The 19,904-nt window shown below is 39.1% G+C and overlaps 1 protein-coding gene across 3 annotated transcripts in view; it reads right to left on the reverse strand.

Moving 5' to 3' along the window:
• tmem132e (transmembrane protein 132E) overlaps window positions 1-19,904 on the reverse strand; it is a 391,231-nt gene that overhangs the window by 189,553 nt on the left and 181,774 nt on the right. The window lies entirely within an intron of this gene.

Consider the following 19,904-nt stretch of genomic DNA (forward strand, 5'->3'; position numbering starts at 1 on the left):
ATAAGCATGCAGCATGTTTCTACCAAGACCTAATATTGCTGGTGATAGGCTGTCTAACGTTACACGTCGTAGAGCCACGCAGGAAAAACTCTGTTACACAGAGACGGACTCACGTAGAAGGAGCTGAAAAATACATTAAAAGATTGGTGTCGTAATGTATAATGTTGGCTTTTTTTTTTTGTTTAAAAAAATTGGTATCAAAAAAAGTAGCGTTTAGGAACAGTTATCGAAGGTTTTTGAACGATACTAGGGTTGGGCATCGTTTTGATTTTAAAGGGGTGATAGAATGATTATATAGGGTATTTCAAACTGTTCCTTAAGGTCTCCTAATAGGGTATGTAACATTGGTTGGGCTGAAAATGGCCCGCTTGCTATTTTATGGGCCCATAACTACCCTGTCAATATGGCCCTATTTGTAACAAGAGCTTTTCTTCCAAATATGGTATGCTCATGAATATTTAGATGAGCTGCGCAGTGATTGGTTGAGCAAACCACATACACATACATTGGAGACGAGACAGTGCAATGTTATACACTGTTTGTCTGCTATTTCGTTATTAAATTCACTTCTGAGACTTTGTTATGCAAGAAATCAACTATATAAAGCTCAAATATGGGCCGTTTTATGAAAATTGATGGCTAATTGCAAATTTGGGAGGACGTGTCAGACTTCATAAGCTAAAAAAGCCTGGGCTGGCCGGCTGCCGGCATAACTATAGTATATTTACAGTTTGAATTTCGTCACGCCACTTATATTACAGCTACCCCAAGGTCTTACAAAGCTAACACTTGTCAACAGGTGTCCGATTTCAATTTAATGCATTTTTGTGAATATGAGGGGTTTCGTTAGCTGCTAGTGTCCCTTCAATCCTATTGGTAAAGATTGCGGCTAGATAGCTACATTTTTGGAATACATAGAGTATATTTACACTTTGAATTTCGTTACGGCAAGTATATCAGAGCTACCCTAAGGCCTTACAAAGCTTAGCTAACACTTTTGTCCAATTTCAATTTAATGCATTTTTTGTGAATTTCAGAGGTCTAGGAGGAGGCTAGCTAGCTCTCATTGATAGAGCTCCAACCAGCCGCGGGCTCTATCAATGAGACTCGCGGCCAAGAGGTGTTTATTTCCCCGATCGTTTGTTTAAATAACTCAACACACATATCCATTATAAGATTAACTGGAACCTGTGGTAAGAGATTGCGAGCGTAACAAGCTCGCTGACCGCGATCTCACTCACACACACCAGCCATTTAGCAGGAAGAGGGGAGGGAGAACAGCGAGCTGCAGGCCCTGGAGCTCTGTCAGGGCAGCGTGTTTGGTAGTCCAGTAACCCAGAAACTTTCAGAAGTGAGTTTAGTGGTAAAATAGCAGATGAACAATGTATACAATTTCTGAGATCTGCGCGACCTATTCAGAAGACTACCTGATCTCAGGTCAGTGGTGTAGCCTATGTAAATGTTGGGGCGTAACAAAGATAGAGACTAGAGCCAAATAAGGAGGAGCCACCGAGTTGACGTCAACTCGGTGGCTCGTTGAGATTTGCCCGTTTTCAGAGGCAGTTTCAAATTGTGAGATTTGCAGAGGAAAGAGGTGTCAATGGGATTTTGAGGTTCTATGTATGTCATATTTACCCACCAAACTGTCAATATTCAAGTATGACAAGGTAAAATCGGTTTTGCATTCTATCACCCCATTAACAATTCTGATTTCAATTCCGATTCTTCCTTTCGATTCCGGTTCTTATTGATTCTCTTTTTTTTTTTGTTTTCATTCAATGGTGATTTACAGTTTTACCGGGCTTTTTCAACATAAAATAAAGCCACACTTTAGAGCACTGCTTACTGTGCTCCGTGGCTGCAAAACAACAAGTGCCTGGCACATGATGGTAATTTTCTCACTAGTCCCATCCAAGGCAATCCAAATTCATCCTGCTTGCAGCTTTGTTTATGGTGCATGTGCCTCTTCCTGCTTAGCAATTCTAGTCTTAATCTTATCCATTGCATACCGCTCTAAGCCAGCCAGAAAACCTTAATGCCTGCTCTCACATTATGATCAATGGAGATCATTTCATGGGAACGTCTGTTATCAAGAGAAAGGGATACAAAGAGAGGTTGAGAAGTAGAATTTCTTCAACATTCCTGTGGGACTGTGACACCACAGGATGTCACTTCCGACAGACCAAGCTGAACACAGGCCGTTTTCAATTCATTACTATTTTCCTTCAGTGAACCAATCATATTCAATTTAATTTCAATTCATTGTTATTTATAGTGTCAAATCACAACAGAAGTTATCTTAGGACGCTTTTCAGATAGTCAAGTCAAGTCGAACTTTATTTGTCCCCAAAGGGGCAATTGGTTTCGCAGCAGTGACAAATACACAAGATAACTACAAATACAACAATAAATAGCAAAAATGTAAAGATGTAAAAACTAAAAACTAAAATAATAAATGAATAAAACTCAAATTAAAAAGCCATGTTTATCAAGCGTGGTTGTGGTCAAGCTGATTTGACCTTATCCTATTTAAGTTTAGCAGTGAGATGGCTGAGGGTATGAATGAGTGTTTATATCTGTTGGTTTTGACTAGCGGGTATTTGAAGCGCGAACCAGAAGGTAGGGTCTGAAACTCTGGGTGCAGGGGATGGGTGCAGTCAGAGAGAATGGATTCAGCTTTCTTTAAAAACGGTTTGTCATACAAAATGGACAGACTTTTCTGTTGAGCACCCGTGATGTTGCTACAGACCTTTATTTCCTTTGTCAATGCATTTTTCTGTTTTAGATTGAGAGATGCATACCAACAGATTAAAGAAAAGGTAAAAAACAAGGTCCTCAGGGACCTGTCAACCTCGAACTTCCTCGGACAGAAAAGGCCCTGCTGGCTTGTTTTACACAGCATATTAGTATTACATTCAAAAGTAAGCTTATTATCAATTATAGTGCCCAAGTACTTGTACGTTTCAACTACTTCTACATCCTGACTAGAGTAGGTTTAGACAACACTATAATTTACAGAGAACCAACAATTCCCCAAAGAGCAAGTTGCATATGGAGAATTAGCTTGGTGACCAAAAGTAATGTAAAGATAAAATGGTATTTTAAAAGATTTTACGAATCAAAGTCACACAATAACACAAACAATATAACAGGCCGAGGCAGCGGTAGACCAGCAACTCCCATGTCTTTTTTGTCAAAGGGGTCTGGTGGCTTTGATGAGAGCGACATAACGGCTTCAGTTCCCCTTCGGAAAGGGCTGTCTGCCGGCACGGTAAACAGATGTTGATTGTTTTTAGGTGGTCCTTTTTTTAGGTGTATTAAATACTTTTAGCTGCTGCACCCATCCACAGCAGTAAATTGCTTAGCTTCAGTGTCAGTACTCTTGTCTGCTTCTCCAAACTGGGGGCGTGCTGACCACCATCTACTGTAGGTGGTAGGTACACGGACTATGGATAAGAAACAAATACAACCCTAGTTCAAAAAATCCGAACTATCCCTTTAAGATTAACCTTCTGTAAAGACTTCTGCCTACTGTATTAGTTTTTGTCATGGATCAAAGTGTTCAAGGGGAAAATGTTCACATGGAGTTAGCATAAAAATGTATTTGCATAATACAGTACATATCTACTCCTTTTAATGCAATTTTGACCTGTTGTCAAGATGTCTAAGGAATTTTCTAAGTGACTGTATTAATCATATTAGCTCATATTACGCTCATGTATTTAGAGGTTGTAACAGAATAGGTTTACAGAGCTGAGCTCTCTGTTTTAGCTACAGAGTGAGGCATCTCACTTCTGTTCCATCTTTGTTGGGAGTTGCAGATGCTCAGTAGTAAGCAGAGTATGAGGGCGTGCTACGCTAGCAGCTAGGCGAGCATTATAACGTGTGTTAGAAAGTGACGCAAGTTCGTAACGGAAGTAAAGGCTGGACTACAATAGAGCTGTTTGGAGCAGTTTGTGAACAGTGTTTTCTGATGGAGATGGTAAGTCCCTTTGGGGTGGACTTTGGGCTTTTTCACTTTGTAAACCTATAACATGCACAAGATACATAACACTATAAAGGAAAGGGAAAAAGCCAAAAAGCATAATATGAGTACTTTAATATATATGATTTAAAATGCCTTTTTTACATACAATACATCTGTGGTTTCTAATGATAAAAAGGTACTTAAATCAATGTTGTGCAGGTTTTAATTGATCTGTAAGCCAAAGACCTTTCTCCAAAACATGCACGGGCCATGTAGTCCAATAAAGATGACTAAAGGGATCAACTTGTTGCCCTCACGTTTTTGCCCCTCTGCTCATGTCTACCAGAAGAAAATTACTTCATGAAATTCATTTATTCATATAAATGAATTCATTATTAAGTGAAGAAGAGAGCATATTAGGATGCCCACCACGGATGACCCCAGGACAACTTGAATTATTTTATTCTACATCACTGTGATGATCAATTGGGAATAGCACATGTGACGCGTAACACATGCAGACAAACCCACCATTAATCTTCTTGTCACATTAAAATAAGTTTCTTTTTTGAAGACCTTGCAGCCCAAAAGTCAGTGCTCCTTGTTTTATTTTCTCCAACTCCAAGCACCTTTTTTCTCAAAAGCAATGTTCAGCACAGTAATGCACAAAAATAAATTAAATGTCAGACCACCACAAACATAGCAGCCTTCGGCTAGTAAAACCCATCGTACATGTGCAGGAAAAATGTCTTATACAGTAGCATTAAGCCTAGAGGAGGTCAGACAGGATCTGACCCATTTCAGCTCCTGTAGCAGAGCTTGTGAATATCCATAGTTGACTATTTTTGGCACGAAAGAACCACCACAGGAGTTTGATTTAAAATGAGCTTCTTCTTCGTCATATTTCAGAGTAGTGTCGGTGTCATTGACACTCATCACTTTTTAATTACCTGCTGAACTTAAGTGAAGCTGACACCTTTATAATAAGCCCATGTGTCCTGGGAGCTCATTTGACACAGTGGTAATGTGTCTGGATAATATGATTAGCTGTCTAAACAGTTACCTGTCTATCAATCACGCTGATGTACATCCAATTATCCTACTGGGATTGTTTGAAAGAAGAAAAACTAGACTAATGCTTAAGTGCAATAGTGACTGTAACATTTATTAATGACTTTCATATTAGTGTTAATGGGGAGCAATTATCTTTATTTTTCATCAGATATAGGGTTAAAAAGTAAAGTTAGTAACCTCCGAGAGCTAAGGAAAAAAGAAAAAACACCTCAGAAAACTCGCAATTTAAATATTCCCATAACAAAGAGAGCAAGATGTGTCTACACATGAAAAATAACACAAAACAGATGGAGCAAAAGATCATGGGAGTTTGTTTTAACAAAGTAACAAAGTCAACAAAACAAAACAAACTGCAAAATAAGAACATCACTCTCTCATTTGAAGATGAAAACTACACTGCTGATCACCCACTTTCCATGTAAAGGAGGCAACCTATCAAGGTCCCCAAAGCAATTGTCTGAAAAACTGACGTGGCTGACAGAGAGAAAGAGAGGGACGGGGGAGAGAGGGTAAGGCTGACTGATGGGTTATGTGCTCCCCCACTGTCTCCCTGCATGTACTTAGGAGCTGCCAAACCTTGTGTGATATTAATGTCATCTGCCTTTTGTAATTTGACTTGGGAGTTCAAATCTTGTCTCAGCTTTGCCTCGCTCATGTCTGCAGGGTCTTACATCTCCGACAAAGAAAAAAAAAGAAGAAGAAAAAAAAAGAGGCTTGTTGAGCTTCAGTTTCGAGCAGATGTCAGATGCACCTCACTTCCTCCTATAAACTGGAATGGAAAAAAAGGTCATTTGGCAGCGCTCTCTGCATTTCACAGCAATATTTCTTGCGTATGAAGTGGTAAATAGGAGCCTTAACTCACAGATGGCACGCACTTTGGTGAGAGTCATAAAGCGACCGCTCCCTCTGAGGGATTTGTTTGTGTCAAGCACCTGATACACGTCCAGGATGTCTTTGATTAATACTGACAGTGGCCAGCAAACACAAAGTGCTCATGCATGATAGTAATTTAGATGTGTGAGCAAACAGGGCTCAGGGTAATTTATCTCAGATACGAACAATAGATGCACTAGTATTGGCAGTGCACTGTTTTAGCTTTTAGTAAAGAGAAATGAATCGGTTTCATTAAATTATACAACACAAATGGAAACAATAGGGTATGTCAGAAAAAAAATTGCAAAATTTCTGCAATACTCGTAGTGCAGTTTCCACTTGTCAGCAACATACAAGTGGAACTAAACAGAAGCATAATGAGCATAAAGAGCATTTGAGAAACCATACGCATTTTTTTATTATTATTTTGAAACTTATGCGCAGGGTGACCACTTTGTATGAAAGTAGGGCTGGGAGATATGGCCAAAATCTTCTATCCAATATACAGTAGGTACATTTTTTTTTTCTCTCAATAACAATATATATCAAGATATAACATCTTTTCTGGTAATTCAATAAAACTCTATGCAAGGATCAGAACGTAAAGCTTCATCCAAATGACATAAATATTGCCTTAGCGCTGTAACTAACGATTATCTTCATTATCGATTAATCTGTCAATTATTTTCTCGTTTTGTCTATAAAATGTCAGAAAATAGTTAAAAAAAAAATGTCCATCCCAGTTTCTCAAAATCCAAGGTGATGCCTTTAAATGTCTTGTTTTGTCCAAATTCAGTTGAATATCTACCTAACAAATGGAAACCTCTGTATGTGTATGTGTGCGTGTGTGTGCGTGTGTCATTAAAATATCTCATGAACCATTCATCTGATCTACTTCACATTGGGTTTCCTGGGTACCCAATAAATTTGGAGCAGTTTGGACAGCATTGGATGGATTTATAAACTGTGAATTAAAATAAACGACAATAAAGAATTTTAAAGGTTGAGGAAAAAATGTTGAGGAAAAAAAGCGCTGCCATAACCTGGCTCTTCCGGGTCTACCCTTCCCAATAAAGGTCCAGCTTAAATTCACTCAGCATTTTGCTGAAAGGAAACTTAATAAAAAGGCATTTCTACCCTTCACAATAAAAGCCCATCTTAAATTCTTCACCACTACTTCCTTCTCACTCAGACTCACCCTCTATGCTCACCCTGGGTCAGGTTGTTTAAGTGTGCTGCTAACTTATAATAACACTAATAACATTACCGTTGGCAAAATACCCCTGCGACTCAAATCCATACTTAAACGCTAACCGTCAAGCCCCTAAGCCTTTTTGGAAATTAACACCTCTGCTAAAGTGTTTAATTTGTTAACGATAAGACAGCACCGCCGTCATTAAACACCGACTGTGGTGACATCAACATGTATTGTTGATGAAAAAGACAAGCCTCTCTCTCTCTCTCTCTCTCTCTCTCTCTCTCTCTCTCTCTCTCTCTCTCATTTTGGGGTACAATGGTTCTGGAGAAAGTTTCAAGCAGCAATACCACAGGCCAAGCAATCAGCCCGTTCCAAACAGGCACATTTTGAATGGGCACTGTACTAGTGATATAAAACCGAGAACACAGAAAATCTCCATATTTGAGAACTTAAAAACAGCATTTTTCGTCCGCGACCCGACACCGGATAAGCGGACGAAGATGGATGGAAAACAGCATTTTTTGCAGATAATTTTTTTTGTCAACCTTATCGATTAATCAACTTGCTGCTCTTTTCGTAATGCAGTTTGGCAGCTAGTTTATTTTTATATCAGCAAAAAAAACAATACAGAAAAATATAGAGATGCACTGATTGACCAGCCGGTGACCATAATCGGACGATTTTCACGTGACCGGCCATGACCGGCGACCTGCCGGTCAGTCTGACATATGCAGATTTTATGCCGGTCAAATTCACTCGGGCGCCGCATGATTAACATCGCGCAACATCAGTGCACCTCCGCTCCATCAGCGCACCTCCGCTCCATCAGCTGTTTATGAAATGTCATAAAGTCCGCGGCTCTGCAGAGCCGTCTGCTCTACTGATCTCAGGCGAACAGTCAGCCGCTCTCTCTCTCTCTCTCTCTCTCTCTCTCTCTCTCTCTCTCTCTCTCTCTCCCCTCTGAGGCGGAACAACTGGAACATGAAAACCGCACTCACGTGGGTCCCGTGAAATTTGACAGCTACAGTTTATCGGAAAATAGCGTTGGGCACCCTGACTTTGATGAATTTACTGTTTATCAGACCACCGATGAGACAAGAAGCTAACGTTAGCGAACGCTGCGGTCCCTCTGCCGCCCCCTGCTGCATCAACAACAACAACAAAAAAAAGAGAGACGCTGTATTCCTCCGACACGCTGTATTAACGTTACTGTTTAAAACACTTTCCAGGTTAGTGGGGATGCATACCGCTCCAAACCAACATTAAAAACATAGTAATCTTCCCTCAGCGTTTAGTTTTGTTGCTAAACTGTGTGTAAAATGAGCGGTGACGTTAAAATCATCTGTGTGACGTTTATGTTTTCAGGTAACGTTACTGTTTGACGTTCAAACAGACCTGCGTGTGTTTGGAGAAATATCTTTATACTGCAAGGCTATATTTATTTTATTTTTACTTGTTTTGTAAAAATTGGCCTAGAAAGTTGTAATCGGTACATCTCTAGAAAAATATATACAATACACATTTTCATATCGTTTTGAGAGAATTTATCATGTCGTCCAGCCATGGCCTTTGTTAGTTTTTTACAGTTTGAGTGTACAACATACTCAAATCATAGTAAGAGTAAATGGCAAGCAACAGGAACACAGCTAAGGTACAGTGAGGATTGCTACATTTCCACCCAACTGTGTTTATGCACGTCAAAAAAACCTTGAGTGAAAACACCAGAAATGCTACTCAACGTTACCGGTTGCATGGTGCCACTGCAACTATCTAGTCAAACTCATTTTAGTTCACGGGCCACATACCCCTAATTTGATCTCAAGTGGGCCAGACCAGTAAACCATCTACCACAGAGTTTCTTGTCAGCTTGATATTGGCAAACGCAAGTTGCTTTTGCTATGACAGCGTTCTAAGGCCATAGGAAAAAATAATAATGTTACGGACCCGGAAGAGAGGGGTAATATTCAGAGAAAAAACTCGGAATTTCTAAGATTAAAGTCGTAAATTTATGGAAAAAGAACTTGGATATTCTCTTTATTCTTGATTAAAGTGGTACATTTGGAATTGGAATGAATTACTTATTTGCAATTTTCACACTTTGCAAAGTCATCCACTGGGCCTGATTGGACCCTTTGGCGGGCCGGTTCTGGCCAACGGGCCGTATGTTTGACACCCCTGATCCATACCATTACTAGGACTTCTGTTACAAGCAGATATGAACGGCTTCTTACAGAAGCTATCCATCAACAGGATGGTCCAGGCTCTAGCCCCCCTCCCCCCCGCCTGTTCCACTGTGGCTGTCCTGACCTCTGACCTCACTGTGGAGGATGGCGTCTGTTGAAAACTGTGCTACATCATTAACAGATCACATTACATGTTTTATGAGGGACCATATATTTGCTCCAGTTGTTCCATCTCCCCTTCTTCATTTCCAATCAGCTAGCCAAACCTCAACAACTAGACCAGTTCACTGATGAGGTCCAGCAGCCTGCTCTTCACAATGGATTTCCATATTCTGAGTCATGTTTTGACAAGTCCTCAAATGAGACCGCGTGCCCACACAAAGGCTTAGGAAGATCAAAAGAGCCCGGCTTCTGTCCTCATCTTAGGCCATGATGCAGGAGGTGAGAAACAACAGAGCAAATAACATGAAAGCAGACGAGCCAGACGCTATTGGTTAAGATTTTGAATGAATGCTGAGAGCTGGTGTGAAGGCGAGCTCCTGTTCAGACCAGAGAGATGCAAAGGGGGGGGGGGATAGAGGGGATAGAGGAGCCTTAGTTAATGCATACAGAGAATATTTAGCATGGGACAACATTTACAGTAACTACAAGATGACTTTACTGTCAATTTCTTCTCTGCCACGATTGGCAACAGCTGTCTGGTCTGAGCGCAGCCACCGTTACGCTCACTCGGCCACACACTCAACACACACTAAGCTATTCCTTTAGACGACATTGATTCATGGTGGTGATGGCGCAGTGGATATAATACATACCTTTGGTGTGGGAGACCCGGGTTTGATTCCCGCTGCGATACATCAACCAGTGTGTCCCTGAGCAAGACGTTTAACCCCTAGTTGCTCCAGAGGCGTGCAACCTCTGACATATATAGCAATTGTAAGTCGCTTTGGATTAGCATCAGCTAAACGACATGTAACGTAAATGTAAAATTCATGTACGTGTGCATCTTTTCATTAATGGTTATTGGTTAGAATTCTGTGAAGTCTTAATCTAAACTAATTAGGTTTTACAGCCAATAGTGTTGCTCTTATACATAGCAGTTGCAAGCGACTTTCAAATGTGTAGCTCTGTCCAGTCATACGCAAACATTACTTAACGTATCTTTCTGTGCGTTTTCCTCCGTCAGCTAAAGTGGTGGATGGCCTGACGACCCTGAACCTGAGCAACTCCCTTGCCGTACTCACGGGTTAAATACATGGTTCAAGGGCTTCAATACAGGAATTAAAGCAAAGTAGAGCAATACTTCTTAAATCGATAAATTCAACTGGGGTTTTTCATTTCAAATTTCTAACAAATAGAAGATCTAGATTGAAAGTGTAATCTTTTTACTAACCAAAGCCTTAGAGGCTTTTATCCCAATCAAGGCAACACATTTTCAAAGTAAAATGACCTTGGCTTTAATAGTAGGAATAATTGTTTCATTTTCTTGGATCAGATAGAAATATTTCTAACCCAGTTTTTGCTGAACGCAAGCCAATTAAGTAATTTCATTTTTATCTGTACGGCCTCAAGTCTTGAGGTGACTACCATAAAATGATTTAGATCTAATATCTTGACCTTTTGAAAGGCATTCATAAAAAGGTCAGATCTTACTGGGCAAATACTCTGATTAATGAAAAGGTTGTCTTATTAGAGCAGGGAGAATTGACCTCAAGTTGTCAGATTTCTTAAAGTGAAAGGGCAAAACATTTCTCCCATGATATCGGTGTATTTAAAGGAGATGCACAATACACATTGTGAATGAAATATCCTGACCAAAGTACATGTAGCACACGCCAACAACAAACAAGTAACTTTCCCAATGTATGTCTGTGTGTTACTGGATGATTTAAAAGATGGCTGAAATGAAGAAACTCTAAATGAACAGAATTTAAAAAGATGAGACCAAGAGGCTAAGTAAAGAGTGTTTGTGTCTTTGTGCAACTGGTGCCTTTATTTACATATTTACAGCTGAGGAAGCACGTTCTCCAGCTTGTGGGAAACTAACGCAAAGAGAAAGTCGCTGCAGATTCTTAGCAAGCAAGTTCATCTGCAATCGTTTGTTTTTTTGGCTTCCATTTAATGTTCTTCTTCACATACACCTTTCATTTGTACATCTAGGCATACAACACATACAAACCAGGGTTAGAGTCACTTATATGTTTAGATCAATCAGCAATCTGTTTATGCTGACACATTACCTGTGTAAAAAAAGTGATTTTATTTTGCTACATTTCACAAAAATCTCTGCATCAAGCTGCAGTTTGTGATTGGTTGCGTTTATCTACTGTAGCTAGCTACTAGTAGGGCAACCCCTGATACTGGATTTTTAGGCCAATAATTTTTAGGCCTTCTCTGGAGTTTTGTTACAACGTAAAAACACACAAGATAAAGAAACATTTTTGTTAAGAATCTCTTAAATTATTCTTTTGACCAAGATATATACTGAGCTAGACATTTTACGCTTGAAAAATAAACTTAGCAGCATAATACTAAAAGCAAAAATAAGAATGCATTTTAAACACTTAAACGTCACTTGAAATTCAATAAAGTATCAAAAGCAATAATTAAAAAAAACTACACAAATATAGAATAAATATATTAAGATAGCGATATAGAGATATTGATATTCTCCTGTTTTCTATCCCTCTACTGGCAGGCAGTAGCAAAGAAAATCTCCTTTATGAAACATATGACATATAACCTTGAGACAATACAGCATGTTCTGTCCCACACAGTCCATCAGTGAGTTTTATTTTTAGGTGCCTTAAATGGAGTGAAAAAGATTGAAAAGTGCTACTAAAGGTGAATGACACAGTGCAAGCATCAGTCCCTAATGTAGTATTCCAAAGAGGGGAGAGCAGGAGCCTGAATACCCCAGGGCCCGGGCTACAGGGTAAACACTCTGCAGGTAATGGCACTGCAACAACTGAATGGCTTCAATATCCTCGTTCCTCTCTGTATACAGGATAATGGCAGTGACAGCTGCTGCAAAGCTGTCATGTTAATTATGAGCTTGATGCTCGTGGAGGAAAAGAATCAGCAACACGCCATCCAAATTAAATTCTCATTCTCTGAATACTCCTTAGGTGTTTTTTATTTTCTCTTTTTTTTTTTATATAGATGCACTGTGCTCGGGAATCGCAGCCATGGTATGGAGGGTCCGATAAGTTATACGCTTCTTCTAGAAAATGGAAATAAATAAGTCAACAGAACAAATGTTATTTTGAAGAAGTGACTTACATGCAATCTCTTCTTCGCCTAAGCTCTTATTTCGCATGACAAGACTTTACTGACTTTCCAAAGAACCAGTGACATTTTAAAAGCCTTGACCCCATGTTGGTCACACTACTGTTCTTTGTGCATAAAAAAACAAGGACCCTTACTCTCGGTATGGATATATGGTTCAGATTCCGTTATGGACTTCAGGCTCCTCTTCTAAAGATGTGAGGTTCAAAGCTTCAGAGCAAAACTAGAATTCAGATGTCTTAACTGCCAATTCGGTGCTGGAATACCAAATATGAATTCAGTCATTCAGTCAGTTATGACCAAGATATGACTGTGAAATGTTTCCTAACAAGATAACCTCTCCCATATTAAGAACATGAGTCTTCACAGGCCGCCACAGCTATCTCTAAAATGACTTTAGTTTCCCAGCCTCGGAATGACAGGCATCCTATTAACGTTTCCTCTCTAACAGAAAATTGAACAAATAAAACATTAAATATAGCTGTAAGCAGCCTTTAGCGGTGTCTAAGCCCACAGGGCAAATGATTTGACGGTGAGACGAAGTCCTACATTCAGCAGTTTGAGAAAGTTCTACATCTCAAAGCTATACAACATTTTAGGGAAAGCAACTGCAGCTTAACTGGTACTGGAGGTACTGAGGTTTTGTAAAAATTGCCAATTTGACCTAATAGTGGATTCAGCCTGATGAAATGGGCTCTGACACCTACGCAACCCAACACAAGCTGTAAAAGCGGGTGCCTCTGGAATTTAGACATTATGCCTATTTGTATGAATGCCTGCCGAACCTTCTTAAACTTGGTAACATCTTTCAGACTCAACACAATAATATTTAACAACAAACATTTTGCCATAGAATGCAAACCTTGCTTTTCCATTGTCTTCAATAAAAACCCTCTCTATGTCTCTCTGAAGTAGGACACATTTAGGGCTGGCATGGGTTTTCCCAGTTTTCCATTTTATTTCATTAGTAGGTTCAATTTTAGCTGACTTTCTCATATCTAAAAGAAAATTACACGCAATGTATGAACAGAAATCATTATCACTGGGGAAACCGCTGGACCATTTGCAGTTGAAGGTGTTTCAAAATCTCCAAATCAGAACGTATGTTCAACACTCCTGTTAGACAGAATGTCAGGGCTTTATAGAATGTCTCCTTTTTGTGTGAGAATACTGCAAATACAACAATCTACAAATTATCATTCATTTGCAGAGAGAGCATTAGCATTCTCACCATAGACACTTTTTGTAATGACCATTTATTGTACTGTTGACAGTACAGTCAGGCAGTACCGTGGGCACACTATGTTAATAGGAATAAATGCATCTTATTGTTATAGCTGCAATATTACACTCCCATAATAAAAACAACATATTCTACATCATCACTCCCTGTCGGTTAGTGTGTCCTCCTGTTAGCATAAAAATTGTCTTTTCAATAACTATGGGGACATTTTAGGCTGTGTAAAACATTGGCTGTGGGTGAGGCCAGAAGTGAAATAGTGATGTTCCTGGCCATAGAGCAGTTAGGTCTCTGCAACAAAGACGAATGAAAGCAATAAAAAGAAAACAGCCCCACATTCAGCAATCAAGATTGTGTCTTTAATGTGGGAAGCATTGATGTTTATCTTTTAGTTTATTTTTTTAATAGCAGACTGGCTGCGTTTTTAGTCTCCTTCAGCTACTGCGATAGCTTTATGGATTCTGCACAGCTCAGCTTCCGGCTACGTGCAGTTTCAAGGTAGACAGCTAATCAGGATGAGTGTCGGGGAAGGACCGTGATGAACTGAGTTTGAGGAGGCAAAGACAATATACTTCCTTTCTGAGAAAAAAAAAGAAAAGGATCCATGTTCTATTCTTAAAGGGTCGGTTCACATAAAAAATTAACTTATTTTGTAATGTAAGTGAACTGACCACTTAAATACAGTATATGGTTTCAGTGCTCATATTGCGATTACATTGCCTCTATAATTTTGCATAGTCTGGTTTACAGGATAGGTTATATTTTTGTATATATCAGGTCTGTGCTTGGTGCATGTACCAGAAACACTGGATATTGACTCTGGATATAATCTGCTGGTTTGAAGGCGGGAGACTCTCTGGATGCTCAGTGCACAGTGACAGACCAGGAGAGCCATTATCCCTGTGTGATGAAAGTATGTGCTGCAGCTCTCCTCTCCAATGAGGTGCAAAGAAGGCCACATATTACAGCCAGGGCAAGCAGCCAGATGCCACATTTCAGCAGAGTGAACATTTAAATGCATCTTTTTCTAACTAAAAGAAGAAATAAAATTAGAAAAATGAAAAGTGCCACTCAATAGAGAAATTAAGTACCTCTTGTTAACTTGTCAGAGCTCACTGGTGGGCAAACTATGTCATTGTGACAATGTTTCGAAATTACTTCAAACCTAGTTTGGCGTTTCCATACTGCAATTCCCTGCTACTCATCATAAAGGAGGCATGTTTCCATTTTTCCGTGTTGTGGGAACTTGCATTATTCCTAAAATAATATATTATATATATTTTTTTAAATAGCCCATGCATCTTTAGACTCAATCTGACAATATTCATTCAAACTCTGCCATTCTAACAAAAGGGATGTCGGATCTCTCATATTGCATGATATTAACACATCTATCAAATAAATCGGGAAGCGTGTGTGTGGTCTGTCTTTGAAATATCTCATAAACCATTCATCCAATCTCCTTCACACTTGGTTTCCTGGGTACCCAATGAACTTGGGGTTTGGAATTTGGAGCAGTTTGGACAGCATTGGATATTAAACTGTGAATAAAACTAAAAGACGGCGGGAAAAAAGGTTGAGGGAAAAAACACTATATACATAGCTAGTTACAAATGTATCAGTGATTACAGGTTCTATATCTGAATCAAGTTTTTGAGGTTTGAAAAGATAAAAATAATTTTCTCTCCAAAGGAGAAGTGCAAAAACAGGCTGTTCATTCTTTATGCAGTCTGTGTATTCTATTCTGTGCTTGAATGTTTCTTCTTACACTCTAATGTCTTATTATCATGCATTATGAGAGATCTGACATCCCTTTTGTTAGAAAGGCTGTTTGAATGAATATGGCCAAATTGAGTCTAAAGATGCGTAGGCTATATTTTTCAAATATACTCCTAGATTGGAATGTATTCCTTCAAAGACTTGACAGCTCAGACTATAAACTGATCAGAAATTCAATTTCAAACAAGTAAAAACACTTTTTTGAGAAGCTGTGTGTGGGAAGAAAATTGGAGAGGTTTTTTATTTTTGCATCATCCTCTATTTCACCCACCTGAACTGAAAACATGTTCCCCTGCTGATGTGATTCTGTCTCATAACCTTATCTTTCACTGTGTCAGCGACTTCTTTACAGGCTGGGGAGTAAAATGCATCCACTATCCCCGGGACTTGTTTTGTGGCATAAACAGAACAATGACACTTTCATGTTATATTCACAAGGCGCATTTACAGTCTTGTTTTTCTTTGAAGACCAGGCCAAGGTTTTAGTTTTGATGCAATATCTCGCCATATGCATTCAAATCTGTTCACTGTGAGCTACATTAAGCTGGTATACAGCAGACATCTTGGGAAAAAATGTAATACATGTATTGTAAAACAATATGTCTGTTATCACAATACAGTACATATTCCTGAAAGGATATTCAGAAAAAAAGTGCTGCACAAAAATCTGCACAAAGAGCAAAGATAAACTTGATAGCACCAATGAATTATTTAAGTGAAGGTTTTCTTATAAATTGCCACAACTTTTTCAGCCTCAAAGAGTTATTTAAATTAGCCGGAAAAATTTAGATGTTAACTTTTCAATCACGCTGTGCTTTTTTTAGACAATCAGCAGCAACACTCACGGTGTTTGGTTCATAATCCACTTCCAAATGTACTTTACAAATCCAACTTTGTCAAAATGTAAAACCATTCTCCCTCATCTTCAGCTAAAGTCAGACTACTAACTTGTTAAAGATAATTTATATCACTTCATAAGAGGTTCATTCTTCCAAATTAAACTGCACATCCGTTTTTTGCACAAGTTCAGCCAGTGGACCTCAGAATCACGATCGACTGAATCACACAAAACCAGCACTGATTCAGGCTGACAAAATCAAATATGTCTGAAATTTGAAGAAAAATAATAAGTATTTTTTTGTTTTGTGAGGCCAGCTGCCCCTCCACAGCCTCGACTCATCCATGCTGATGGTCTAATCTGGTTTAAAACAGTTTAGTGTGATGAACACTTTATTGTTGCCAAAATGGTCTAACAGGAATAATCAGAAATATCTCCCATACACTACACTATCAAATATACCACTGACTGACCCGTTTTCTTTTTTATTGAATTATGTACAGACAGAGTACCTCAAGCTTATTACTTGTGCACTTAAGTTGCCATCATTGTGCAGGTATTCTTTATCTGAACGTCTGCTGGCTGGGTATCATATTGCATTAGCAGTCTTCATTATCAGATAACAATTGCTGGTAAATGGTAACAAATAGAGAGCCCGGTGAGTGGACATGAGGCTAGATAAGATATAATAAAGTTATGCAGGCCATGTGCATTTACGACTTATTCAATTATGGCCTAATGTTCTAGATTACCCATTCTGTGATATAAAAAAAAGAACAACCATTTTCCAATAAAAGTACACCTAGTCCTGTCTGTAATTGCAATGCATTCACTGTGTCACTGTAATTAAGCCTACATAGTTAAATGAGGTGGTGTACAATGAACATCCTACATCCTGAACAGCAGTGTAATGACAGAACCACTGTGTTAGGCACCCTTTGTTCCGTAAATGTATGAGAGCGGAAATGAGAACCTTGCCAATTTCCTAGACATTGTTCATGCAGCACGTGTCGAGCATCGACTCAAGCAGCCTTCAGTTCTGTAAATTCGATGAATTTGACGGGTGTGTGTATGTGTGTGCAAATGGAAATGTGAGTGAATTGTCGGGTGTGCGAAGGAGTGCATCAAACCGTGCCACTGTCTACAGAGTACAGAATCCATAGATGGCTGCCACTGCTGATACAGGATTATCCTCAAGTGGATTTCCACATTATACATCTCATCTCCTCCTGCAGAAGCCATGTTGCACAATAGCAAGCTCAAGCTAAACAAACTGATTGCGCAAGCAGGGATCTCATGGGCTGGATAACCATCTCTTTATCTTTGATAACATGAGGAGAGATTTATTGGCTTTGACGCATACTGACATTTTCAACTTTTGTGTCTTCAGTCAATTATTTGGCATCTTCCAGAATAAAAGTATTTCAATTATGACCACAAATGATTAGGCAGTGGTGGAATGAATATTACAATAATTTATTTAAGTGAGTAGCAGTAAGCCAATGGAAATACAAGTAAAATTACACAATTACAAGTAAACATGCTGTATTCAAATGTTTCATTCAATAGTGCATTAATCAATATTTTGTTTGTATTAACAATAGATGAAATGCATATGATATTTGTTTGTTTTTTTGTTATTCTCCTGGGAAATGGCTGAAGGCATTCATCACGTTTTTTTTCTAACAAAAATTCTCTGTTGTGAAATGTAAGACAGTGCAGGGTGCATAGATCATTACTGGCACCACAAATCTTTCTAATATTTCATAAGGTTAAAGAAAAATGAATCCTCATCCATCAGTAGTCAGATGATAAAAACAAAATAAATGAATGACTTGTTTGATTCATAGACCGTCATTTAAGGTGCATTAGTGAGACATGCCAACTGTATAAACCAATCACTGAGTGGAACACAAACAAAGATAGCAGGGTTGGCTCCTGCATAGAGAAACGAAAGCAGGCTGCTTCGCTCAAAATCTGCACCACGTTATCCAAAACCTAACCATGTGCGTCAACTGTAACTGCAACGGCAGAGTCACTCCAAAATGAAGCAAGGTGAAAGACAATGAACAGCGGCTAGCAAATTAGCACTGGCCACATTCATAACGTAAGTAAGTAAGTAAATCTGTCAAATCCGACAGGGGAATAATGATGGTGGGGAGGTGTAACGGTGCAATGCTTCGACTGGTTTCCCTGTTGACTGGTGACTATTCCCTGCATGCCTCTGTGGTTGTTTGCAATGATGGCAGACGTTGAAAGATAGAAGAAAACACTTAGCTGTCCATGTGAATGCCTTTTGGTTGCCTTTTTGTTATTGCAATTTCAAAAGATAGCCACCAGATATGTTTGTAGACTGGACTTGATTACAACTGTCACCACCGTAAATGTATTTACATTTAGAATGTAAAGGAAGAGTCAGCACCGGGGAGTTATCCCATCCCTTTGTGCAAAAATAATTACCAGTCAAGGTATCAGTTTGCCCTCGGTGGACAAAATATTGACAACTTTCAAGATAACACAATCTCAAACAGTACCACGACAAACAACAGCCTCCGAGATTAAAGCTGCATATAGTTGAATCAAACCCATCAAAATGAACATTTACATGTCACACTTCACAAAGGTAGAATAGGCCTTTTTCACAGCAGATATTTTATCCTATCAGAGCAGGGAAAGCACAGGTCTTACTCATAACATTAACAATGGCTCTGTTCTATTCAAGTGTCCCAATAAGCCAAGAGCATATGACAGCGAGCCTGAACAATAAGACAGAAGACTTCCCTGAGGACAGCCAACGTTTAGAAAACGATCAGAACAGCTCTAGGTAATGCAGTGCAGCGCAGAAAAAAAAGAAAATTACAAAGATGGAGAAAAAAGAAGAAGAAGAGGATTTCAAAGCTTACTAGGTACTTTTTATCATACCATCTTCTCATGTCTGTGTCTAACATTCTCTACCGCCCTGTCCACCTTGCCAGGGGAAAAATAAAAACACTGAAAACACAAAAGGTCAGTCGACTTCCCATTCTGTTTGAAACACATACTATAGCAATACATAATACAGACTTCCATTGATAACTGGGGAAAAGCATCATATTACATCCTTGCTTCAATTTGGTGGGAGGTTAAAGAGCACAATCTTATTATCCTTTTATATTTGGGAGTACTTTAAAATTAAAATTGACTGGAGCTGAAAGAGGAGATGAAGAAGACATGTTCACACTGCCCACACCCACGTTGTACCATCAATATTTTGTACCTGCCCACAAACCTCAACGCCTTTCGGTAAACAAGGCTGCCTCCTCTTCCTCTCCGGAGGCTCATTAAAATTTGAGTACCGGCTCCCCTTGTCAAACAGAGAGTGCTAAGCTTTTGTGGCCTAACAATTCAATAAATATGATGAACCTTAGCTGTAGTGACCTGTGCAATGTAGCAAATTATTTTATGAAAGCTGAAATAGGGTAGGG

This window comes from Perca fluviatilis, chromosome 16 (genome assembly GCF_010015445.1).
Source record: "Perca fluviatilis chromosome 16, GENO_Pfluv_1.0, whole genome shotgun sequence".
In the NCBI taxonomy this organism is placed as follows: Eukaryota; Metazoa; Chordata; class Actinopteri; order Perciformes; family Percidae; genus Perca; species Perca fluviatilis.